The sequence below is a fragment of the Sapajus apella genome, unplaced genomic scaffold (genome assembly GCF_009761245.1).
Source record: "Sapajus apella isolate SASKATOON/1434 unplaced genomic scaffold, GSC_monkey_1.0 scaffold5, whole genome shotgun sequence".
In the NCBI taxonomy this organism is placed as follows: domain Eukaryota; kingdom Metazoa; phylum Chordata; class Mammalia; order Primates; family Cebidae; genus Sapajus; species Sapajus apella.
The window spans coordinates 46915805-46943506 of NW_022436945.1; the positions used below are offsets into that span (position 1 = coordinate 46915805).

Consider the following 27702-nt stretch of genomic DNA (forward strand, 5'->3'; position numbering starts at 1 on the left):
AGTTATGTTAGAATTAGAAAATAGTTAAGAAATAGATTCTTGAGAAAGAACTGGCTATGATGTTTAAGTTCATCAACCTAAATGCTTACATGAGTGTACATTTAGTTCACTATCAGAGACCATTGGTTATTTGGCAACAACTTCAGTTTTCAGGCCTACCTCATTGCGACTGTCTTAGTCTATTTGTTCTGCTTTATAAAATATCTGAGACTAGGTGGTTCATAAAGGAAACTTATTACTCACAGTTTTGGAGGCTGGGAAGTCTAACATCAAGGCATGAGAAGATTTGATGTCTGACAAGAGCTACTCTCCGCTTTCAAGATGGTGCCTTGTTAACTCCATCCTTGAATGGTAGAAGGGTGAATACTGTGTTCTCACTGATGGAAAGTGGAAGGGCAAAAAGGGGCTTAGCTATTTCCCTAGAGATATTTTATAAGGTTTCTGATCCCATTCATGAGGGCAGTGCCCTCATGATTTAATCGCCTCATAAAGTCCCCGTCTCTTAATACTGTCACAATGGGTCTTAGGTTGTAACATATGAATTTTGGGGGGACAAATACATACAAGCCATAGCATTAGCATTTTCCAAAAGGATCTTGCAAGATTCCCTGATCTGCCTATCTCAAAGGAAGACTTTCTGCATCACAAGTTTAGTATAAGAAAACTTTTTTTCTTTCAAATTAAGTAGAGCTTAAAAAACGTAGATGTCTTTGATCTGTAATTTTTAACTCTTAGTGTTGAAATAAAATTTAGTTGAATAGGTGCCAGTTTTCTATATTAACTCAGTTTTTTAAAAAAAAGTTTTAGAAAGGTCAATAGGTATGTAGAGCTATCTATAAATGCTTTGCTAGAGATAGACTCATGGATTGCTAGCAGAGTTTCCATAAATGTTCATTTCTTTTTTAGTATTTGCTACAAGATGTAATTTTTTGTTCATGCATTTACTCGTTCAAGGTAAGTTTCATGAGGAATGAATCTAATTTATCTTGTTCATTACAATCTTATGCATAGGGCTAGGGATATAGGACTTGCTTGATAAATATTTGTTGAATGAAGTAATGAAAGATTTTGTTGAAACTATATAGGTATGATTTTGGTGGCCATTACATCTAGTTGTAATGTATAATACTTATTGAGCACTTACTGTTTAATCTTATGCATTAGTTCATTTAAAATCTTAAAAAATTATGTTGTTATACTCATTTTAGATGAAAAAACTATGTATGTGTGTATATATATATGTATATATCTTTTACATACATACATATAAAATATTGTGCAGATTTATAGTAAGAGCATAAATCTTTTATAATTCTTAGGAAGCATTCAAACAATGTAATAAATGGCCAAATGAAGCAAATAAAGCTCATCTGGGCCTTAAGAATAGAAATAATTTAGAGATTAGATGAATAAAGAGATAGGATGATTTGATAAAGATAACAAAGGTGTTTGTGATCGTTTTCATGAGTATGTAGGGTCACAGTTTTGAAAGACGATATGTGGTTCAAGCGTGTTATATTTGCTATGGTAGTTAGCATTAATTAGGTGTCAGAATAGAGCTGATCATGCAATTCCTTGATTAACTCTTTTCTTTGCATTATTCTTAGAATAAAAATCCAAATAATTAGTATGGCCATACCCCAGGTACTATGGCTTCCATCCATCCCTCCAGCTCCCTCTCACATCACTCTCTCCAGGGCCAACTTCGCTGCCGTACCCTGAACGGTTTCTTCAGTTGTGCATCTTTGCTGATTCAGAATGTTCAGGCAGACTATTTTCTCTACCTAGAGCATCATCTTTTACCCCACACACTTTTGCCTGGGCAGCATTTATTCATATATTTTCTTGATCATCTGTTTGATATCTGATTCCCTGTTCTGATTGTAACCCCAATGAGGATGGGGATTGTGTCTGTTATGTCACACTGTGGTACATTTGTTGCCCTGTAGAGGACCAAGCACGTAGTTGGTGTTCAGTAAATGTTTATTAAATGAGGTAAATGAATGTCTTCCAGATCGATTAAGTTGTGCTTCAAGGAAGCCCTGTTAGCTGTTTAAAGGCTTCTGCAATTTTTCTTTATTCTATTATGTCATATGTTGATTTATATTAGAATCTACGACCATTTACACTATTTTAAACATTACATCTCCTATCTTTATGTAAGCTCGCATTCAGAGTTAATGACTGTACTCCAAGAAAAACCAGTGTTTGGGTATATCAGTGAGGAGCTTTCCAATGCAACAGTTACCTGCATTTTTTTTAATGAACATTAGAATTAGCAGTGCACAAAAGACATAGAAATTCCCACTACAAACTTATTCATTGCCTTAAGACTGTTGGCTAACAGTTTATCCTTAGCTATATAGGAATGTGCTCTTATTTGTTGGGTAAATACAATATATGTGTGATGATTTCATTTTTACAGACTGTCATTCTCTTCATACTTAATAAACATTTAATTTTAATATTTTAACATTAAGGAATACATTATTTATTTTAAACAATTATTGAACAGTTCTTCATGCAAGGCACTTTTTAGAGGGCATACCAATGAGGCATAATCTCTGGCTTTAAGGAATCTATTTGTAAGCTAGTGAGAAAATTGGGCAAGTGCTATCAGCAGTCCACAAACAGCTGTGGGAACATGAGGGGAAAAATTAATTTCAACAAGGGAATCAACTAAACGTTCACTGAAATAGGTAATACTAGACATGAACATTTAAAGATGAGTAAGATTTCTGTTAGGCTGGTAAGAATTATGTGACACCCTCTGTGCGTTTAGTATAGGGGTTTCCATTTCAAACTAAATGGGAAGTAAACAAAAGCATCAGGTAGAGATCAAACTGTTTGCTTCATGACTGGTAGATCTCAGTTCAAAACAAAAGTCTGGACTTGCAGCCAAATGATTTTTCGAGTGCTTCTTCTGTAGAGTTAAAACTTACCCAGACCAAGAGAGAGAAGAAAACCAGGTCCAGTATGAACTGTGAAATTTTACACCTTTATTTTGCTAAATTGAACAATACGAAGAATATAGACATCAATGACAGACACTTGAGGTCCTACCCTACATGTAATCTCTGCTTCTCCCTTGGGCAGCAGCATTGAGGAATGAAGAGATTTTCTAACATGTTTTTGTCTTCGAAGTACAGGTTTCTGCATGAGAGAGGGATGTAGAGTTTCTTCTAACAGGATTTTACTAAAGAGAAACTTGCCTAAATTTTCTAAGATACGTACGTGTAATAGTTAAAAAAGGCCTTTTTGGTTCTAATGTTGGCTTTTCTTTAAAGCCATCATTTTGTTTAGAAGAAAAACTATTTATAATGTCCATTTTAGTCCTTCTTTCAAAGACATTTTACAGGAAGTCATATTTGTACTAGTGGAAATCTTGGGCAAATAATATTAAAAAGATATAATGTTTGATTTGTGAATGAAACCCAGGGTTGATTTTAATACAGTCATCATAAAATAAGTTAAAGGACATTATTTCACTGTGCAATCTAATAAACCTAACCACACTATTAAGATTGAGTTACATTCAATTTTACTTTACTACTAAAAATGTTTTCTTGAACTACTATCCTTGGATATAAGAAATGTTTCTATGGTGAAGGTTAATTTGTATTGGCAATTTTAAATAAAGTTGTTTGATAGAATGCAAAGACTAGGATCATATATTGCTATCGGGTCTACCTAACTTTTCCTATCTGTCATATTTTATAGAGCAAATATTTGTAGGTTATGGACTTCAGTGTGAGACCTTAGGCTGTGAAAGTTTATTAGCTGACTCCAGTTATACTGATTTATGCAGTAGTAAATATGATGAAAGGGGTGGGATTGTGTTTTACTGGTAAGAAAAACAGTAGAACAGAGGAGATTAGACTTGTATTTCAGGTCATCCACTCTCTGGGACATACTTTCTTCATAAAAATGTTTCAATGATATAAATTTCCACTTAATAGAATATAAATATATATATCAATTAAACATTATTATAGAAGAGTTGCAGAACTGAATTTTCTTTCCCCATAAGGCTTAATAGGTATACAAGTAATAAAGAAAACTGATCTTTGTCTTCTCAAATAGATTTATGCACGTGTAAATACATGTGTGGTATGTTCTCTTATATTACGTGAATTTATATCTATAATGCTGAGAAAATTAAATTAGCATTTAATTTTTTAGGGTTATTGTGCAATGATAAAATAAACTCATAACAAATAGCCAGTTAAAACCCATTCTTGGATTTCTTGCATTGGAGTGGCTGTAACCTGAGTCAGTAATTGGGAACACACAGATGGAATCAGCCCCCGTACAAACACAGTCTCTGACTCGATAGAACCTATGTGCTCTGGAAGAGATAGGAATGATACCAGGAATATTGAATAGTGGGTCAGAGAAGTAGACAAATCAATCATTTTCTTCTAAATATTTGCACTTAGAACTATGATACAGCTTCACTGATGACTTCTGTTCCATCTTCTGCTTTTCCACTGGTTTATTTCTACCACTCATTTTTGCTTATTATGCTATGCTGGTATTTTTTTTTTTTGTAATGGAAGAGTGTTTGCTTAGAGATAAGTGAAGGATTCACTAAATGGGGCACTATCCACACAATTTCCTTTCCTCTACTCTTCTGCAGATCCTGGCATGAAGAAATGGGCTGCAAACTGGTGAGTGGGCTGGGCGGTAGGAAATGAGGAGACAGCATCTTGTGCATTCTGTCTTTCTCTTTTTTCCTTCTTGTCCTCTTCTCTCTGTAGCACATTCAATTTTGCCATCTTTACTTCTGCTTCCGTTGCCAGACTGTCAAGGACAGCTGAAGAAAAATCAAATAGACTTGTGGATCAGTGCCATTACACATGTAAGGTTTTTAGCCTCAGCCGAACCTTGAGTACTGCTCAGCAAATCCTTTCCTCTGTCTCCCAGGCAGCTCCCTTTCTCATCTCTCATGCTCTTTGTATTTGCATGTGCTTTTCTTTTCCTGAAATACCTTTTAAAAAATTTCTTCTCCAGATAAAGTCTGCTCATCCTTCAAGACAAGACTGGAACGCTAGGTCAATCTATGAAGCTTTCTAGTCTGCCACTTCCTCCAGCCCATCTTCCCCATGTCTTGTCCCCAGCAGAGTTAGTTTCTTTCTTTTCTATACAACACAAGAGGCATTGTCATTATTGTTTATGCCTTTCTCACATGCAATTACTGGAGGCCATGTCCATGTCTCATTAATTGTTGTCTTGCCCAGTACTTGGCACATGGTTGGCATTAGTTTAGGCTTGTTTAGTGAATCAATGCCTGTGAATATGGTGCCAGTCTCAAAATGCCATTTGCAAGAGGAGCGAGAGCCATCATCTTTACATTTGTCACAAATATTTTGCTGTTTATAATTATCATACTGTATTTTAAACACATCACTGCGTAGTAATAGCATTAAGTGGTAAACAGATGGAAGGGTCAAGAAATAGTTCAAAAGATAATCTAAGTTCCCTACTTTCAGATAGGCAATAAAATACCTTCAGGCAGATAGCTGTCTGCCCTTATTCTTCATCTTTATTTTCTTTTACAAGATTTCTCAGGTTATAGGCTTCTATGATATCTGTGAATCCTCCTGCCACAGTTTGTTAGCATCTGATCTGTAGCTACCACTTACATTAGCTTTCTCTGTTTCCCACCCTTATCATCACTTTCCTTTGCTACTCTCTATTGCCTCCTAACTAGGGCCCTCTTCTACATAAAATCTGTAACTCCTTTCAGACCTCATTTTTGTCAGTCACTTGCCAGCTGTTGAAGCAACAGCTGATTTTTGTTATGTAGTGAATGGGTGGGGCCCTTGGCTCACAGCTGCCAAGCTTCTGGTTCTTTTCCCTCACTGCCTTGAAAGCCCAAGTCCCTTATTACGTAAAATAACCCAGCTGCTATCTATCTTGTAACAGGTGATCAGGGAAGAGCTTTCTGTAGGATGATTAATAACAAGAGTAGTTATGAGAGTAGCTGGATGGTGCCCTACAGAACTTATATCAAGCACTGGGGTGGGGGGGTTTAGTCCTTGCTATGTTGCTGTACATTAGGGACTCTTAAAAGAGATTTTATAACAAAATTTACAAAGTTACAGGAGTTGATGATTTGCAAGTAGCCAAATTGTTTAGTTTCACCATACATTTAAATTTAGATGTGTTACTTAGGTTGAAACTTAGCAATATTGGCTTTGAAGACATCCAAGTCTAATGTAAATTTTATTTATGTGTCTTATTTTTGTTGCATTATAATTTTAATTTTGTCATTTTCCAGCAAAAATGGTTAATTACACCCTAAACAACAGATTTATGACAATAAATTTTCCTATATAATATTTGAAGCAAAATGAGGTGTGCGAATGTGTATATATATATATATATAATATATATATAATAAATCTTAGCATATATTCCAAGCCTGAGTCATCCCCCTTGACATATATATATATATATATATATATACACACACACATATATACTTATATATATTTTAGAACATATATGTGTATATATATATATATATATATTCTAAAAAATTTCTCTTCAGAAAAATAACATATATATGGTGGGAAGAGGGATGGCTCAGAATTGGAATAAATGCTAAGATTTACTAGGATTACTGATTGTGTGCTTACAGGATTCACCATGTGCTTATAGGAAAGATATTCAATTTTTAATATATACACAATACTTCAATACACAATACAAATTGAATGCTACCACTAATGGATTGTCTTCCAAGCAAATGTGATATGTAATAATATAACAATGTGAGATTAATATTTTTTAAAGAAAGATAAATTATTTTTTCTGTAAATTTTTGTTTCAGGCATTTTTGCCATGAACATATTGGCTTTCGGACTATGATGAAAAGCAGTCACTTTTTTCCTTTAGCTAAATTCATTTAACCATTAAGGTATCATTTATTTATTGAGTTCTCATAACGTTTCAGATACTGAGCTACATCCTGGGGATAGAGTAGTGGGTACACATAAAAAGCCTTCATTGTATTCTGTTGCAAGTAAGAGAGCGCTTTTTATAAATAGAAACTCTGCCGGTATATGTTCTCCTACAGACCGAGATATATATGATAATTCGTGTAATGTAGATTCTATAAACATGCTTAGCTCCTTTGTGAAAATTCTTGGGGCATTCACTTTTTGACAACACAAATTGTATATCTTGTATAAATACGTTATCTGCATAGGTAGTGATGGCAGTTAAAAATATTTCAAATGGCTTATTTTTTACCTTATTTCCATCTATTGCCACGATTCAAACTTGCCCATCCCTCCTCACCCAGAATGGTAATTAGATATTGACTCTTTTCAAGCAAAGTTCAGCCCGTTATAAAGGTTTCTAATTAAAGAATAGAAGAATATTTGTGATAGCATTTACCTTCTGTAGTTTTATATTTTTCTACATTTTTTACATTCAAATATATGATTGCCTCTTCCTAACTCCCCTATAATTTATGTTTACTAGAAATTATTATTTTTCTTTCTTAGATGTTAAAATGATCCTCAAATGTATCAATAATGTTAAGAATAATAATAGCTATAATTTATAGATCAGGAGCAATTGTCAGGAATGATACCAGAAGCATACATTATAGTAGCCACAGAAGTTATCCTGTGATGTGTTTCCTTGCTTGTAGAGTTAATAGCAAAGAAACCAACCATATGAACTCCCAACTTATGCCTTGAAGAAATGTAAAACCATTCAAAACAAAATTAATTTGATTTATGTTTTACAGCTATTTTATTTACTCTAGATATCCCTACACAAGAGGAGTATAGTAATTTCATTTGAAGATTTAGAAGGGGGAACTGCTGCTCTATGTGTGAAATGCAGCATTGACTCACTGAATTGAAACATTCTCATTTACTTGTCTTTGCTTCTTTAGCAGTTAGATCAAGTGCTGCGGTAGAGTAATTTAATTTTTTTTTTTTTTTGTCATTCGCATAGATTTTCAGATTTTCTTCTAAAGCAGACCCAGGGTGAGTTGTTGAAATGCTTCATTTAAGAAAGTTACATATGACTAAGCATGCCCTAAATTGAAAAGTTAAATTATTGCTTATGTTATATTTCTTTCCAAGTATTGAGTCTGTACTAAACAACTCACCAGCGATTTTATTTTTACTGCCCTAGTCAATTTATTGTTTATTTAAGGTCCTGTAAAGAACAAATTTTATTGCTATTTTATGATCAGCTCAGCTAAATGGCAAATACTGGGTTAATATTATAATATTGACTGTCTTTTGGTATAATCTGACATGATTTATTTGTAGGTTGCTGACAAATGGGATGAAGTTAATGGCTAGAACATTTAGACAAAATCTTAAACGGTTTTAAAATTAGCTATCTTATATTTGTCTAAAATACTCTTTATTCTTTGAGATACCAATTTTTTTTTAAAAGCACATCTAATCAATTTCAAAGTGAAGAAAAATAGAGTCTGAGCCAGTTTTGAAAATTATTTCTCCTTGAAATGTTCGGAGTGCTGGAATTTATTTTACAATTCCACCTAAGCAGGCTTCTAGACTGAAAGGAAGGGAATGAAGAGTGTCTAAATATGCTTTAGGAGAGAGCTTGTTTATTGAGCTACACCTCGTTTTCCTTTATCTGTCACTATGTAAATAATAGGTCAAATTTCTTGGTTGGTTGTATTCTACGTGCACAGCATAAAGCTTGAGTCAACTAACTGTAGCAATTTTGATTCTTCTGTAAGCTTTCCTTTTCTTGCTAAGCTCCCTTCTCCATCTAGCCGCCCTGTTTCCAATAGGATGCAAAGAGAATTATGAAGTTTAGACAATTAGAGTCTTCATGTCTATCTTTACATTTATTTATTCAGTCTGGAAATGAAGTACAAGTTTTTTTTTTCAGGATGAAATAGAAATAGCAGTGAAGTGTACTGTTAGGAATAAATGGATTTCTTTCTCATTTTTGGAGCTTTCAACATTTTGTTCGGCAAAGTCTTTCTGTAAAGGTAATACATTCATAATGATTAACTGTCCAACAGCAGTTAACAGAAAACCCAACATATCAGGGGCCTAGACAGTGCAGAAATGCATTTCTCTCTCTTAGAAAGAGAAGTTTAGCAGTAGGCAATGCATGGCTTTATGTTGTCTTCATGATCTGGAGAGACCAAAGCTTCTGCCTCTCCCTCGCTCCTCCTCCTCTTTCTACATTTTGATTCTGGTGTTCATTCTCTGGATCACCTCACGTTAAAGATGGCTTTTGGTGCTACAGCTACCTCATCTACATTCCATATTGCATGAAGGAAATGAAGAAAGCAAACAGGGTAGACAAAAGGAATGCATTTTCCAGCTAATCAGCAGCTTTCTAGGAAATTCCACACAACACTTACGTATCATTAGCTTGAATTTAATAACATGGCCACACCTAGCAGAAAACATTGGGAAATGTAGCCTTTTAACTGAATGTATAATGGATATTATGCACAATTACCAGTCACTGCCATTTTTAATTTCCTGATCTTGAAAATAAGCAAGTGAGTGGCTTTCTCACGGTAGTTTTATGAGGATTGAGGGGGCTACTGCATAAATGATTCTTAGGCCTGGAACATAGTAAACATTAGCGTGATTCCTTTTCTAATTCTCATTTCCCTTACCATTACTATAACATTAAAGCAGCAGGAAGTCTCTAGGCTTTATGGACTCTTATGATGATCCACATTAACTTGTGAATTATTTCACTTTTGGGACTAATATGTGCTTTGTTTTGCACTTGGTGTCTCCTTGCATTGTCTCCCTTCTGTAATGCCTTACTCAGTGCTGGGTTGTAAGCATGTTCTGTCTTTATGCCCTATGTAACTAAGAATTGAGGATCAGTCACTCTTTGAAGTGGAGAAAGATTACCCATAGGGTTGATAAATCTATTCTCCTGAAATCTAGGGGACTACAGATTTCACTGAAGCAGCCAATCTACCTGAGGAAGCGAGAAGCTCTTTAGCAAAGAGCATTCAGTGACAGTGAGGAACCAGGGGTGGCCTCAAGTGGGTCACAGTGCTGTTTTCTTGGTAAAGGAGGAATTGGATTGGCTGATCATTGGGGTTCTTCTTTCTTCTTGTATAACATATGATTCTAGTAATTCCATTTTCCTCAGATCTTTGAAGCACACATAGGTTCTTGTGATGCTTGGCGCCTTTTATCTGTAGACTGGATAGCGTTGGGTGATTTGATGGCTTTGAAGGAGCTCTTATAATTGATACCATTTATTTTTGTTACCTAAGATCCTGACTTCTTTGTTTTTCTCTCTTGAATTCTAAGAATTGCAGATTATTCAGATTTGAACCACTTCAAGTAAATATTACTGAAAGATTTAGTGATACTTACATGAGTACATTTTTGACATGTATGTTTATGTAAGAACTGCATATTTGTTTTTCTCCCAAATGAGCTGTGTGTTACTAACAGCTGAGAAGTTACAAATAACTCCAGGTAAATACTGGTTCTGAAATTTGTTACTTCTGTGCTTTTTGTCAGGTTGCTTAAATGCTGAAAGACTTAGTTTCCTCATCTATAAAATGGAAATAGTTATAATAGTTTTTTTTTATAGATTAAATGAGAGTGTTAAATAAAATCATAAATATGAAGCATTAACAATGTATCTGGAGCAAGAGATCATTAAAATTATTTTATTACTACTGTTTCCTTTATGGAAATGAACTTAGATGATTAGATAATTTAACCAGAGTGGTAGTCCATTTATCTGTTGCTGTATAACAAACTTCCCAAATCTAATGGCATACAATAACTACTATTTTATTATGCTCACAAATTGTATAGACAGAATTCTGACAGGGCAGTGAAGGTGAGGGCTTGTCTCTGCTCCATCATGTCTGGGGCCTCAGTGGGGAAGGTTCCAAAGACTGAGTGGGTTGCAAAGGTCTGGGGCCTGGATTGTCTGGAGGCTCTTTCACTCATATGCCTGGTTTCTGGGCTGCCCTGACCAAAGGCTGTGCCTCGCTGGACTGCTGACTAGAGAACCTGCATATGGTCTCCCCATGTGACTTGGACTTCTCCCAGCTGACAGCTGTGATTGAAAGGGGAACGCTCAGAGAGCAGGTGCATCAGGTGACCAAGAGGAAGCTGCATGGCATTTGATGACCTCATTTCAGACGTCAGATGTCCCATAGCATCACTTTTGCCACAGTCTATTAGTTAAAGAATTCATAGCCCTCCCAGATTCAAGGTGGAAGGACACAGACATTTAAGACTTCTTGGGATAGTGTCAGGCAACTTGTGGTCATTGCCAGGGCCTGGCTGCTCATTATGGAAGGATGAAAGACAACAAGGAGTAAACATGATTAAGTTTGATTAACTTAATCTAGCATTAAGTTTTATAAATTATTGAGAATAATACTTTATAATTATTATTCTCCTAGATTTTCATCTTATTAATCTTGGATCTTCACACTCTCAACTCTAGGATAAGTTTTTTCTTGTTGTTTAAAAGGCATTGTGATCCTCAATCATACTTTATTTTTCTTGCAGAAGTTTCTTTTACTAAGGTTCTTTTTTTTTTTTTTTTTTTGGAGAAGGAGTTTAACTCTTGTTGCCCAGGCTGGGGTGCATTGGTCTGATCTCAGCTCACTGCAGCGTTCACCTCCCAGGATCAAGTGATTCTCCTGCCTCAGCTCCCCAAGTAGCTGAGATTACAGATGCCTGTCACCATGCCCAGATAACCTGTATTTTTAGTAGAGAAGGGTTTCACCATGTTGGCCAGGCTGGTCTTGAACTCCTGACCTCAGGTGATCCACCCACCTCAGCCACCCAAATGCTGGAATTACAGTCATGAGCCACTGTGTCCAGCCCCTATGGTTCTTATGAGGACTAAATTTGCCTATTTTAAAAATGTCTAGATCAGTATCATGCATATAAGTTCATTATGTGTACATTAAATTAAATAACATGTCTGTAGCTCCTTTTAAAAGCTATAAGAAACAACAGGAGGTAAATTATTCTTAACTCAGTATATTATTTACTAATATTGTATCATTAACATCATCATTACACTATTTTGTCAAAAGATTTGAAGAACAAGTGACTGATAAATGTTTTAAAGTTAGTGTTCATTACAAACAAATAAGTGATTCAAATTTTTGAATGACAGTGAATGAATATTCTTAAAACTTAGCTCTAGAGGCTGTAGTTATAATTGTGTTTCAGATGTAAATGTCTCATTAACTTTCCAAATTGATCCCTGTTATTTGTTTGGAAGTGACAGCACAATAATTTCAAATTCAGCTAATGGCTTGCTTTGTCAGATCACTGTATTTTAGACTCTTGCTAATTTCAGTTGTTTCAAGTTAGATGAACTTTTTCTTTTTTGGTCCTGGTAGCTTGATTCAAAATGTGACATTTTGGCCCCCAGTAGTTAATGATACTATTTTAACTTTAAAACAAAAAGGAAATATATTTACATCTAAATGACCATAGTGTCTTCTGCTCATCATCAGGTCTGCAATTTAATTTTTATTTTTATTGACCTCAGACTAGGAATACTTTACATAGGCTCATATCTGAAAATGATTTGAATATCCAGTGTAGACTTGCCTTTTCTGGACGCTTTTTCTCCTCCGAGTGAGGCGAGGACACTGAGGTTAAGGTGTGTCATGCGTGTATTTTTGGTTACTTATTTTCAGCCTAAGCCAGTTATATGAGAAGCTTTAATGGTTAACTTTGTAAATCATTCAAGAATCTGACTGCTTTCTCAAAACGTACCTGGGCCTTTAGGCAGGAGTCTACAGGTGATTGCGCCTGGATGTTTGCCTAAAGATGATTTAGAAAATTGGTTGGAAGCTTTTCTCTTCCCCAGCTATCAAAAATTAACCTGCCAGAAATTTGCAAACACAGCAAAGTTATGATAATGATTCTGACTCATGCACAGAATTTTCTTTTTCAAAAAATATAAAGCTAGCTATTCCAAATTACAAAGAATCAGCATTTATTATTTGGTAATTTATTTTTATATTGGCGAATGAGTAGGACATTCATTACCAACCTCCCTGACTGTCTCATACCTGTAGGTTATTGACTCAGTTTACTTATTGGAGGTGAGTAATCAGCATTTTCTTACTCTATTGATAAACATAGGGTCTTATTTGTTGGGGAAAAAAGAGAGGAAAGCCTTTGTATGGAAGACTTACAGCAAGAGGAACGGTTGTCTGATTTCCAAGCAGGCCAGGGAATATACTGTGTTGCAGGATCCCTTGGGTATTCATTAAAGCATCCTGACTGTGTCACAGGGATGAGAGACAAGAGAGCTGAGACAGGCCTACTTTGTAATATGTATACAACTTTGTTTGTATGTTCAGTTCCATACACACACACACACACACCCACACACACACACATAAAATCCTATATATAATATATAATTATATAGAGAAAATTAAATATATTTATAGCCTTTCCAATTAATACCATTTGTATTACAACTTACCAAATTTATTTCTGGAATTACTTTGTACTTTGTAATGAAAGTGAGCTTCAAAGGCTTTGACATTTTGCATACAAGTTAGTAAATTGTTACCTCTGTAAGAGTTGCACCAGATGATCTCCAAATGCCTTTGCAGCTCTAAATTCCTATGAATCTGTGAACCAAGATTTTTTTCCCATAAATTGAGCATCCAACTCTATGTTTTTTGGCCTCTGCTTAATTCTGAGTGTAAACATCTTTATGAAAGTACCGTACAAACAATCAAGTAGCATTGTCAATAATCAGTAGTTGAGAAAAAGAAAGCTTGCTACTTTGGGCTCTTTTTATATTAACCACTGCTTAAACTCATTATGTATTATTTATTTTTCAGTTAGAGGAGTTCAATTACATTCAGCATCTTTGGGTTAGGTCAAGGTGAAAAAGCATTCTCTATACAGTCCCCAGTTCACTTCTAACCTGTAGAATTGTGAGTCATTTTTTTTTTTAGAAGTTTTAAAATGGGAATCATAAACTCAAAAGCCTCATGGGTTAAGTAGGGGTCATTAATGAGTTAGGGATATGGTGTGTAAGTCTTGCCAAATACATTATTTTTAAAGAAACTATTAGTTCAGATTTTTGTTATGAAAGTTTCTACCTTCTTAGTGCTGTTTGAAATTGTTTTAAAATCTTGAACATTGAAAAAGATAAATAAATGAATAAGAATGACATGGCTGTGCATGACCAGTTCTCTTCATTCTTTATCTTCTACCTTAAAACCAGGCATGCTCTTCAACTTTATGCTGCTAGATATTCTGTTGTGAATCATTCCCTGTTATAGATCCCTCCTCTTGGGGATTTCCACTTAACTCCCTCACTGCACTGTGTACAAGTGTGAACATGCCTGGAAACTATAATTATCCATGGATTTTGACAAAAGATCCTTAGTAGTTGTTACCATGCTTATTAACTTCCTGGACAAATTTTTATCTCCTAAATTAACATGAGGTTGACAGGCACCCAGGATGGATACTGATCCTCTGTTCATCTATACACTCAAAACTTGCTTTTTAGGACCGATTTGTCTTCCTTGTGGATCAGCTCAGAACCTTTTACATTCTTTTCCAGTTTATTTTTTATCTTTCAGTATCATCCCTGCTGTTGACCTAGTGCACACCATGGCACCCATGGTTACCTTCATTCTTACTATCTTTTAATCTTTTTAAGTAGAGGCATTTCATAATATGACACTCTTGTACTTTTTACATCACTGAAAGAATGGGATGGATAATGTATACAAGCTAACCCAATTGCAGTATAAATATTATGAACATACATTAGATTAAAGGATGTTGCTTTGGCTCACATTGGAATGATGTTACCTGACTGCTAAATTCATTTGTTTCTGCCAGTCAGGGTTGGTTGATATCCCATTATTCTTGAACACAGACTTGCTCACTTCAGTGAAATTTTTAAGGTGGAAGGTTCTCAAATTAAGAACTGCTGTCTGAAGCAAACCTTATGGCCAGAAGTTGTAGCATATTCAGACTTATACACTAGAGTTTTTGAAATGATTCAGTTGGTCTGCTTATGAAATGGGTTTTGGATTCCTCTTACTAAACATTGGTTTGATTTTATTTCTGTAAAAAAATTTTTTTTCTTCTCCACTGTATGTAGAAGACAGTCATGAGTGAACTTCGCAATTGCCTTGTTAAAACCAGACATGTGCCAAGCTATACATGTCTGATATGTTCTGAAAGAATAAAATTTACGGTTAGAGATATTATTTTTGATTATTCACTCAGAAGGAGACATGCAAATTATTGTCTTATGATGTCATGAAGGTCTATTAAATACATTTATATATAACATCAATGTTATGAAGTTCCATTATTATTATTTTACACAGGAGAAGCCAAGATACAGGAGTGGAAATTACTTGGCCACATCAAACAGGTAGGAAATTAGTCTTGAAAGTTTAACACAGAAAAATCACTCTTAACCACAATCCTGTCTGTGTCTCATTATTTTATTTGAAATAACTCATGGTTAGTGTAGCCAGGGTACAATAAATTGTTTCCTAGCACCATACAAATCAATCCCTAATAAGTTATTATGGAAGCTTTTGTAATAATAGTATAAAGCTCCTCTGTCGATATTTTGAAGAATTTACTGTTTTCCTTTATCGTAAAGTGAATATGCATGTGTCGGCATCAGCCTGCAGTCTTCTGGCTCCTCCCCAATCTTTTAAGTTCCTTCAAAGATTACTGCAGTTATTGGATCTATTTTGCAAGTCCTCTCAAAAAATCTGGTTCTTAGTCAAATGGTCTAGGGGACTGAAATACTTTTTCAGTGAATCAGTGTTTCCCAAAACACATTCTTTAACCATTAGCTTCACTTTTCCTTCTGATAAGTTTTTCTTCTGTTCTTTTCAGTCAGGTGGTCATTCTCTTGACAGAAAATTCTGACTCAACAACTGTTTGTCTGGCTGTTTTAATCATCCTTTTCCTTATCCTTTACCTTTTACACCATTAATCTCAAAGTGTATCCTGCTTCTTTCCTTGTTACCTGCATATTTGAGCATTGATTTAAACCATAGCAGCATTTGATAGATATTTAGGAATTCCAAAACACATCAGAAACTATCTTTCTGCAAAGCTAACTAGAATTTATGAAAAATCTGAGTTTTTTCTGAACTAGTAACAATAATGCAATAATTATCATGTTGTTTTTCCTGAATATGAGCCAGTAAAAGGACTTGACATTTTCAAGAACATCATTTAAATCTTTCAAGATAAAGTTTCAGAGATTAGCATCCATTGTTTGTTTACTTATTTTGTGTGAAGAAATACTGTGAATTAATGAATACCAAATCAAACAGAGAAAGCACATTTTACTTTTACTTTACCAATGATTCACTTAATGTTAATTTTTACCTTCTATCCAGTATAACCTGGAAATAAAACTGAGTTTATAAACTCTAAGGATGATTGAAGACATACAGGATAAAAATTACATTTTAAAAATGTGGTTCAATTTGCATTGCATTTGGCTAACTGTAGTCTCATATCCTACTTTTATTGATGGAAAATAATCTGTGCTTTGAAAAACTACATTAATATTTCCTACAAAAGTGCTAAGAGTTTTTTTTTTATTCCCTTTCTTATTTCTTACAATTGAGGTCTTTTAAGCACATGCTTAACATACACACAGAAAATCAAATTTTAGCATGAATTGAAGCATGAAAGTTATAACACAATATCTCCCAGCTGAACACAGAAGTGTGCTGAAAAATCTTAATGTACATTCCACAAAGCCAATGCAAATCTTGCCCATAGTTCTTAGAGGCAGTTTCGTTGTAAAATATATTCCATGATTTTATTTCACCTTTCAATATTTTGAATTCCTCAGGATCAAAATGTGGTATTTCTATTAAATCCATATTCCCAAGTCTATCACTGACACGTTTGCCCTCCTATGAATATCATTGTAGTCTGTGATAGATCACAATGTCAAGAAACTGATCTTGTTTCAATTTTTAACTCCGTTGGAAGAAATAAAAAATTCCATTTGCTTCTAAGTTGTGGAGAGAAGAAAGAAGATAATTATTCAAAACAGTAGCTTTAATATAATATTTATTTATGGTTTCTAATTAGTTCTGTTTGTTATTATTTTTAAAACCACAATAATCCTTTGGTAGCAAGTATATGTTGTGTGGGCCAGTGAGCCTATTTGTTTAATTCATAGACAAGATGTGTATTTATGAAGATTAGGGTTCTTTGAACATAGTATTAGACATACTAAATAGGTTGCTTCGGAAGACATTAAATGTATGGTCTGAGTGAAGTTTTTAAAGACAAACATAAATATTAAAGTTCAACTCCTCCCAAAACCCAATGTGGATGTATTTTGGCAGATATAAGTAACAGTCAAAAGTAAAAATCAAATAAGTTATGATATAATATTAATATGGTATCAGTGATCATCTGTAGTCAGTTTTTACAAACTTGTTAAAGAGTATTTCACTTCAGACCATTTTTTGTTTTATTTTGCTTAATTGAATTAGAGGGGTGTATGTGTGTGCCCCACATTTTAGAAAGGAGGTGCAGCAGTTTGTGTGGAAAATGTGTGTGTGTGTGATCCCAGCTGCCTGATTTCTATCTGAGAGCCAGAAGTAGTGTGTGTATACATCCAGGTTAGGAGTCCCCAAGGTCTTCCTTTGGCTACTTCCAGCCCCCAGCTTCCCTCAGGACTAATATTTTTTAAACCCTAGTGCAAAGGCCTGTCCCCCACAGACTAAATACTGGTTATCACAAGAGATCTTGCTTGCTAGCTCTGAATGGACTCGTGGACCAGGTCCACTGATAAACTGTAGTTGGAGTTCCAGTAATACAGACCTCCTTCTTATAACAGCAGAGAATCCTCAAATGAGGAGACACTTTGCCCCACAAGTCACCATGGTTTTGGTGCTGATGGTTACTTTCCTTCTGCATTAGAATCCTCTCTATATATAGCTCTTGCAATATTTAGGACCCACTAGCATCCCCTGGAATTCATAAGCCTGTGGTTTATGTTGAATGATGTAGTGTGGCTCATAAAGCCTTTGGTCCAGAAGTCCTGGAGTCAAGTTTTGTTCTGCTCCTCTGGGATGAGGGACCTTGGAAACATTGCCTCCCTGATTCTTTCCTTTGTAGAAGGACCCTGCAAATAGCATCTGCCTCTCCTGATGGTTTTGTTAAGTAAATGACCTAATGTCTAGGTGTTTAGGTCTGTGTCAGGCACATACTAAGTGCTCAGTCAGTTATATTGAATTCAGTGTTTATATAGTCAGTGTATGCATTGTATACAATGAAATCAATGAATTATTATTGACACTTCTAAGGTGTTGCCTAACCGTGGGAGAGTACACCCAGGGTACTGTTCTTTCTCCTTTATAGCCCCTAGAACTATAATATCACAGAGTCTATAAACAATAGATAAGTTAGAAAACTCAGCAGTAATCACTTTTCTCATATACATCACAAAAATAAACAAAATAATCTACTTTTAGGAAGCATAATTAGATAATATTGAACATTGCAAATGCAATAAAAATAATCCTTATTTACTTTGCTTCCTTAAATCCCATTATCAAGATTAAAATATACTAATTTGTCCTTTCCTCTATCTTTCCAAAATTTTAAAGCATTTCCAAATTTGCTTCATTAGCTCTATCACTCCAGGGACGCTTTTCCATCAGTTGAACTTATCTCAAAAATAAATCATGATATTTGCCAACAAAATCATTCACTCACGTCTTCCCATTGTCACCATGTCTAATAATTAAGAAATAATGAAAAATGGCATGACAATTTAATAGAAGACCATTACTACTCAGTATTGGTCAGGCTTCTTCCAAATTCTAAGCAAACTCAACAAAACAATTTTTCCCACAGCCTAGGGTTTTCAGTTTTATCCTCATAGTATTTACATTGCATGAATCCTTCCTGAACAGCACGTCCATATGCTTACCACTGAAATCACTAGGAAATGTCCTCCTCACCAATGAGGTGTGAGAAAGGAGGAAAGCAGGAGTGTTTACTTTTCACGTTTTTTTTTTTTTCTGTTACCTACTGTTTTTTTCCCCTTTGTTTTCACATGTTTATATTCTCAAATATTCACTTTCATTGGAAATTTTTGACATTCTAATATAACGTGATGCAAATCAATGCAGACTCAAATAGGTTACCAAGATAGAGGCCTGTGACTTATTAGATTTTCTCTTTTCAACTATTTCAAAAATCATTACTTTATGATTCAATTTAGGAAGCATTTGAATAAGTACTTGATATCTAACAGTGTACGAGAGGCTTCAGGGATTCCTCCCAAAATATTAAAATAGTTCTTGCAATCAAGGAACTTCAAATTTCATTGGTGTTTATGAGACGTATAAGGTCAAATGTCAGAATATATGATAAACATGCTAGATATTAATGCCATTCTAGGTCAGAGTTGGGAGAGATCAGAATGATACAGAAGATGGTTTCATTGAATAATAAACCTGTAAATATATGAAACACTTGAAGAGTATTTGAAACCTTATGATGGTTGTTTATATTACATGGATGAGAGATACAACAGATAAAGGCTAAAATGAAGTGTATTCATTTTATTATTACCTTTTACCAATGTATTTAACCAAGTGCTGTTGACATAAAGAACCAAGAATGTAAATCTCTGTCTACTCTTTGCTCTGGTCATCGCCGGATTCCCGTGTTAGTGAATAATGAAATGAATAGAGACTGTATAATGTTGTGCAGTTTCTGCTAGAAATAGAGTGTAACAGCAAGAACAAAGGCTTTGGTGTTAGACAATGAGGTATTGTTTGTTATTTTTGACATTTACTGCCTTTCTAATTTGGGAAAAGTTACTTAATATCATTGAGTCTCACTTTCTCTTTTAGGGTGGCTGTAAGAATTCAGTAAGATAATGAATGAAAAGTGCCTAGCAGAATGCATAGCAGAGAATACACATCAATACATAGAAATGTAACTGTCACTTGAATTAGAAGACTGGTTTAGGAGCTTTGTAATCTTATGCAATAGAATCTTAGTTGCCTTTAAAAAAATTTTTTTTTGAGACAGGGACCCACTCTGTCACCCAGGCTGGAGTGCAGTAGCATCATCCCAGCGCAGTGCAACCTTGGTCTCCCAGGCTCAAGTGATCCTCCCAGCTCAGCCTCCCAAGTAGTTGGGACTGTGGGTGTGTACCACCACGCCCAACTAATTTTGTATTTTTTGTAGAGACGAGGTCCCACTATATTGCTGAGGCTGATCTCGAACTCTTGAGCTAAAGAGATCCTCCTGTCTTGGCCTCCCAAAGTACTGAGGTTACAGGCATGAGCCAACACACCTGTTATTCTCATTTGTATTAAGAGAAAAATATCACTTTACCAAGGCATAACCTCAATCTCCAGGACTCAAGCTTGATCCTCCCACTTCAGCCTCTTGAGGGGCTGGGACTATAAGTGTGCACTACCACTCCCAGCTAAGTTGATTTTTAGAGAAAATAAGGTCTTGTTATGTTCCCCAGGCTGGTCTCAAACTCTTAGGCTCAGGAGAGCCTCCTGCCTCAGCCACCCAAAGTTCTGGGAGTACAGGCATGAACCATTGCACCTGGCCCTTCTGTATACTTTAAATCATTTCTAGATTTTTGTGATACCTAATACAAGGCCTACACATTTCTTCGTTTGCATGGATTCTATGTAGCATCTGGTGCACATCAAATTCAAGTTTGATATTTGGAACATTTTGGAATTTTTTTCCTGAATATTTTTGATGCATTGTTGGTTAAATCCATTAACGTGGAACCCACAGATACAGAGGGCCAACTGTATTTTGAAATCTGCCAGGGTATATATGTGGTGGTAGTAGGATATTTTTCCCATGGAATTTGGCCAACACTATAAATAAGGAATTTTTATTTTTTCAGGAGCTGGTTTACAGGCACAGTGCTGAATAAAAGAGACAAATGATTAAAGAAAGAATTACAATAAAGTATGATAGAAAGCATAATATAGTGTTACGACGCAGTCTTTGCGAGGACGTCTAAACCAGCCAGGGAGGTCAAGGAGAGCATCTCCTTTCAAAAGCAGTAATATCTAACTTGAGTTCTGAAAGATGCTAGGATTAGTCATGCAAAGAGTGAGGATAAAAATATTTGAGGCAGAAAGAAACAATGTGTGTGAAGTTCCAAAACTAAGAGAGGATTGTTCTTTTAAACAACTGAGTTTGGCAGGGTTAGAGCTTAGACTTCAAAGGGAATCGGAGAAGTTTGGGAAAGATGAGATTGAAATGTTAAAACAGAGACCAGGCAAGGTTTAGTAAACTATGTCAAAGGTTTATTTTTGAACACAATTCCATGTTGAAGGTGCTCATGGTGGAATCAAGACTTATCTCTGAGCATCATCTTTGATATGCAGCAGTTATAATAATGATTTTTACATTTTAGCAGTGCCATAGCCGTGTGGCATGTGGTATGAACATTCAGCCATCTATGATAATGTAATTATAATACATTCTTCTTATTATGTATCATATGTATTATTTTGTAGCAAAGCCCTTTGTGAAATTTAATAGGCTGAGTGTCTGATCATAGTAACCTTTTCAAAATTAGAAAGTAAAGTTAGTTTGGCATGACCTCACTAAAAACCACCCCTTTCCCCTGTAAGTGCTAATTCTGTATTTTATTAGTTATGGTTTTACCACGAAAAAAAAATTAAAGTAGCCATTGTGTCATTTCTCGATTTCACTCTTTTTAAAAATGTGGGCAACAATTGCTTTAATATTCTCCAGATACTATATTAGCATTCGTCATTCTCGTAGCATTTACTCACCTAGACTGCTTCTTACCTGGGCCAGTAACCAGAACTTCTCTGGTCTCTTATAATCATTTTCTCTCTTTTGGGCCCTTTTTTTATCCTAATGGTATTTATTTGATCATAGTCGTTAAAAAGATTTGCCTTCATAGAAAAAAGAGAAAGAAGGCAGGATTTGAGGACTTATGCTCCCTCTCTCTAATTTTGTTCTACTTTATAAGATTCTACCAACTTACCAGGGAATCACAGACTCCTTATCTATTTTATTAAATAGTTTGAATTATGTGGAACCGATTCATTATTTTTGTCCTTTGATGTACTACAGCCACTCTAAAAACTGTTATGGATATCTTTAAAAATGTTTCTGGACCAGCCACCAGTTTCTCATCTCTGAATTGGTAGTACTGGGGAAGAGGTCCAAAATAGCACCCAGAAAATTAGTATTTGTGCATATTTATAAGAGGTTAGTTTTTAAGAAAAACATGAAAATTACATATTTGTGATTTCTGAAAACTACTGAATGCAATCTTGATATATTTATTTATTAAGCAGATAATGAATAGCTAAATTATAAAGTTACACAAATGTAAAATAATTGCAGGAAAAAATTCATGCTCAAATTCACTTTTTGCTGTATTATTTCCTGAATATATCTCATTTTGTTAGCATTATTAAGTGTAAATAATTAAACTAAAATTTAGAATGTGTAAACTATTTTAGTAGAAACTGAGTTTTGTGGTAAAGAAACTCCCAATTTTCCCAGAAAAATAATCCTTAAATTCACTTTTGCGTTAAAAAAATTGGGCTATTCCTAATGGGGAGAAAACCTGGTAACTAGGGTTTAATGCTTTCAGTATTAGCTATAATTGAATGTAAATTGTAAAGCACTTGTCTTGCATAGAGTGCATTTGAAAAAATAAGACCCCGAAAAAGTCTCATCTCTTTGACTTTTTAATGTATAATTCTAGCGTTTCATTTTACAAAAAGTATAAACACTTCTAAAATCATACTCATTTCAATAGAATGTCTGTTTTCCATGAGGTACCAGAAAAAGCCTTAAATGTTATGTGATGTGCTGCTAGTCATCTAATGAGGCATTCAGTTCAGTATGATTATGACTCTGTTGCTCAGTCATTTCAAGTTCTGTCCATCAAAATTGTGGACACTTGCTTCTCAAATGAATTTTAAAAAAGTTTCCAGGACCAAGGAGATAAAAGTATTGAAATAGTAAGCAATGTATTTGCCATAAAGTAGAAATGATTGATTCGTCAACAGAAAACGTCATATCCAGAGCTTCATGGTTGTAGATAAAATAGGCTGTTTTCAGGAAGGAATTCTGAACCTTCAGACCTATCTCAGTAGCTTTCACTGCTTGTTCTTTTGTTTTCCACAAACACAAATTCCCTTGGCTCTCCAGTAGACTTATAATGTGGTATACTTATATAAACAACATTGCCACATTTCCCAAAGACCGTTTCAATCCAGCTGTGATTAATATTTTTGGGAAGAAATTCCTATGATAAATTAGAAGCAATTTTAGAGTTATTTGCAATCCTTATATCTTCAGAATGTCAATAAATTTTTAACTAAAAAAATAAAATGGGTTATGTTATTTATCCATTTAGGGTAGATTTTTTTCCAATAGTTCCAGGTTAATTTTGATTTCCTTTGAAATAAATGGAAATTATTTTGAGATAAGCTTGTTGGTGTCCTTGATTATCTGTGTGGTGTCTGCCTGAAAGAGGAAACATGCAGATTTTCAGGAAGTTAATAGTTCAATGCAATCAGACTGGCCAATATCAAGAATAACTGCTTCATAAATAATTGTGGTTAGTTTCTGACTTTGATTTTATTCAGTCTAATAACAAGTATTGCTCTATAGATAATTGTTAATGGTTGCAGACTCTGATTTCATTCAATTAAGCTGGTAACCTTTTTAAGAAACTGCTTGGGAGAAAGCCAAGAATTCCAGTGAACTGATTTCTAGGGGAATTGAATTGAAATTGTCTTAGCCTCAAAAATGTTTCATATAGATCCGGCTGTGTTAATTAACCTTTTCCTTAAACTACCCTCTCTACAATTAGAACCCCAAATGGACAAACATAGCAAAGGACCATATTATCTAGATTTAAGTTTTGCTCAGAGTGATTATAAACTTGGAAAACATCAAACATAGGTTTGCAACATATAGTAAGTGTATGAGGGATGCTTCTTCTTTCTAAATCACATCAAAATTCAGATTCCCTCCCTCCTTTTCCTCTTTTTAAAAAATCACTCATGCATGTATTCAGCAAAAGTAAAACCAGTGTACGTTACTCAAGGGTTTGCTTTCTTTGTGTCAAATTATTAATCCATAATGGTAAATATTGTGCTTCGAAGACAGTAGGAAACTCAGTCAAACATACTCCTTACCAATAAAGTAGAGAATTGTCATTTATAGTGGTGTATTTGACCTATGACAAATACTGCTGGTACTGGAATTCCATTGTTTATCTTTTGTGCTCTGCAGAGTGGGAGGGAAAAAGAGATACATTGTATTGAAAGTATACAGTATTCTTGAAAAAAAGTGTTTTCTTAAATAAACAAAACCTTTTCAGTAACTACTAATACAAGCTAGGAAGGCCAAGGTCATAGGTCTCAGTAACCATGTATGTCAGTAAAAGGCATCTTGTGTGTTTCATGGTTACAGTTAGTCTTTAAAGTTGTAATGTTGATTACCCAAGTAAGAGGTAAGAAGAGAACATTGGTGGGATTTCCTACTTTGAAAAGGTAGAGAAGAAAAAAGGAAAAGTGAGAAGATAAAATTACAGACTCTTCAAAACATGCTTATTTGATGATCAGTAGTAGGCGTTACCTTTGTTTACAGAATTTTGGGGCTGATTTTTGTTAATTCTATCAACTTGAATAATAGTTCTTTATTTCTGAGAAATTAGAATCTACCAAAGATCAGTTTGGAAAAAAACCTGTGAATTAATACTGGATTTCAGTAAGTGAAGCTTTGTCATTTGCTGATGATCTTTGTTCATCCCATTCACAATTCACAAGATTATTTCTAAGGCGGTTTTGATTTACTGACTCTTCCCCTGCTCCATGAGAGCTGCCATATAACTGATGATTCTAGGCTATCTCTTCTAGGTTTTATATCTGTTCTTTGATACCTTGATAGCAACGGTTATTCCCTATATCCCGGGGACAACTAAGCAGAGGAGAGTAGTTAGCTAAAGCGGCTTTGAACAGTGTCAGAAAAAGGTGCTGGGAATACCTTATAGTCTAAGCAACCTCTAATCTCTGTGGGCTAAAAGCACTATGTAATATGACAAAAAGTATAACATCATGAGATTTGTTTTAGGAGAAAAAAAAGCGAGATAATTGGCTGAAACGGGCAAGTTTTGAAATTTACTAGCTTTGAACAATGATGAATAACTAAAAGTGCTGAATCAAACTGGCCTTTGAATTAAAGCAATATAACATACTGAAGAGGTTCGTCATTTCCAGCAAGTAGGAGGTCCTGGCACACACAATAAGATAATGTGAAAAATTAGCTTCAGAATCTATGATTTTTGACCTTCTGTGCAATTCTAACTTAAAATATAATGATCTTTAATATTTGCATTTTGGAACTTATCTTTTCTCTGTCCCTTATAAAACCACATACATCAATATCCATAGATATTTGGGGAAAATGATCTATAATGGTATAAATTTAACTTGCAGTTCTGACATACTAACTTTTGAATTTTAAATAATTAAATCTTTTTATACTTCCAGAATTTTTATACAGGCTGTTATAACTTGATAACAAAGTAATTTGCACAGTAATTTGAACAGTAATTTGCACCATTTCAGGTTATCTACAGAATAATTTTTTTATACTTTATAGTCACAACATTATTCCATTTTCAGATTGGTTCGCTGGGCTTTCTGGTTCATGCCTTCTCTATTCACCCCGAACAATTATATCCTAAGGGTCTATATTCTAAAGGCTTTCTGACACTGGACTTGGTTCTCCATTTCATGTTATTTCTGGCTTTGGGGCTACTTTGGACAGAGATGTTTTCTAGGCTTTTTCTATGTCTTCTCTTACATCTTTGAACACATTTAGAGATACTTTAAAAAGCTTAAATTGTGCTCAAACATATTCATAAAGCAAAACAAAGAGCTGACTTACATTTGGGGGGACTTTTATATAGTGGGAGTTATACGACTCTAAGAACATAACATTCAATTTTAACATCACTTCTATTGAAAAAAGAGATTTATCATATATTACTTTGAGTTACTACATCCTTACTGCATGTTTGTGGACAGAATTTCTAGATAGGAAATGTTCTGCAGGGATCCTATATTCAGATTTGTGGATCCCAGTTGAGATTTACAGACTGATATAAAAATATAGGGATACATATTTTATGACATAATTCTGAGTGTCATAATTGTAATTGTGAATTTGATGCTTACTCTTATAGAATGAAAATTGTTTTATAACTAAAGTAAATCTAATCCTTTCAAAAATATTTTATGCTTACACAAACATCTTTTTGTTCCAAAGTATAGTAGTCCAGTAATTAAAGTAAGCCATGGACTAATGTCAGTGCCATTGTTCTTTAATGGTGAAATCATAGACACTTTACTGCCATAATCATAATTTCACTAATGGAAATATGCTGGACTATTACTAATCAATGAATTTTTGTTTAGTTTTGATTAGTATTTTTCCAAATATTTTAAATTTTCTTCTAGGTGTTAGACTTTGTCAAACTATTATAATTCTGAGCCTAATAGTAGTTTTCATGCATTGGATGTCATGTTTAAAACGTATTTAAAAGATTGAAGCAGATTCAAAATAAAATAAGTAGCATAGCAAAAGCATTTGTAGTCCTAGCTGGAAAATTAAACTTTCAATTCCATTGGAATATATTTATAATAACCTTTTCTAAAAATAAAATAAATGTCTAATGTAATAAATTGCCAGAATGTGGTATTTATGAAGCATCAATCAGCATTTTCTTATTTTTAAGGAAGGTCATAGCTGCAACCTAGCAGGAATAAGTCTCTGGTCCCTCCCCTAAGAATAATTCATGTATGTTAAATAAGAGTCACACAGAGAGAATACTTTTATGCCTACTGTACCGCCATTGACCTCAGAGACTGACTAACTTTCAAGCACCTTCCTGTTTTCCACTACCATGCTATATAATCCCTGGATAGTTGAGGAAGTATAGATTGATTCATTTGCACCTACAGTGTCAGTTTTCTCATCTTTCTCTTGATTTTAGCTTTGCTACAAGCCACTATCAACATTACAGCATAGACTAGAATGTATATTTACAGTGAATTGATGTTATGACTACGGTTAATAGGAATGGCTGCCCCATTCCTGATAACATGGTTCAGTAACAAGTAAACAAAGATGCCTTATTTTCTCTTTTCTTGCCCTTCTCTCATGTACTGGCATAGAAAAACTGTGAGCCTCTCAAGAAAAAGGCATGCTGTAGATGAACGTAATCTCTGTATCTCTTTCAGAGAAGACACCTGTCTCAAATTGGAGTCAGGGTATGGAGTATTTTAGTGGACTTCACTTTTTTTTTTTTTATTATTATTTTGAAGCTTTGAGCATAAGCATATCTACAGAGTTGTGTTGAAAACACTAAAAAAAAAATAAAATATCCTAATCAAGCAAGTTTTATGGAAGTATAGGAGCATGCTTTCAGTACAAAATCTTGGTGAGGAAAAATTGGTATCTGACTTTAAAATTTATGAATATGTATAATCATCACATTGGCCAATATAGCACTTTTAAGTGACTCCATGTAAATGTATGACTGGTTTTCTTAAACATGGATTCAAGTCCATAGCGTTTATTTTCCTTTTATTATCCACCTAAATTACTAACC

The 27702-nt window shown here is 34.5% G+C and overlaps 1 protein-coding gene across 3 annotated transcripts in view; it reads left to right on the forward strand.

The window, feature by feature from the left end:
- ADGRL3 (adhesion G protein-coupled receptor L3) overlaps positions 1-27702 on the forward strand; it is an 844276-nt gene that overhangs the window by 39524 nt on the left and 777050 nt on the right. The window contains exon 3 of one of the 3 annotated variants that reach the window (XM_032272132.1): positions 15365-15408. The exons of the other annotated variants lie outside the window; for them this stretch is intronic. The gene's annotated coding sequence lies outside the window, so the exon portion shown is untranslated. The remainder of the gene's footprint in view (positions 1-15364; positions 15409-27702) is intronic. 3 annotated transcript variants of the gene reach the window in all.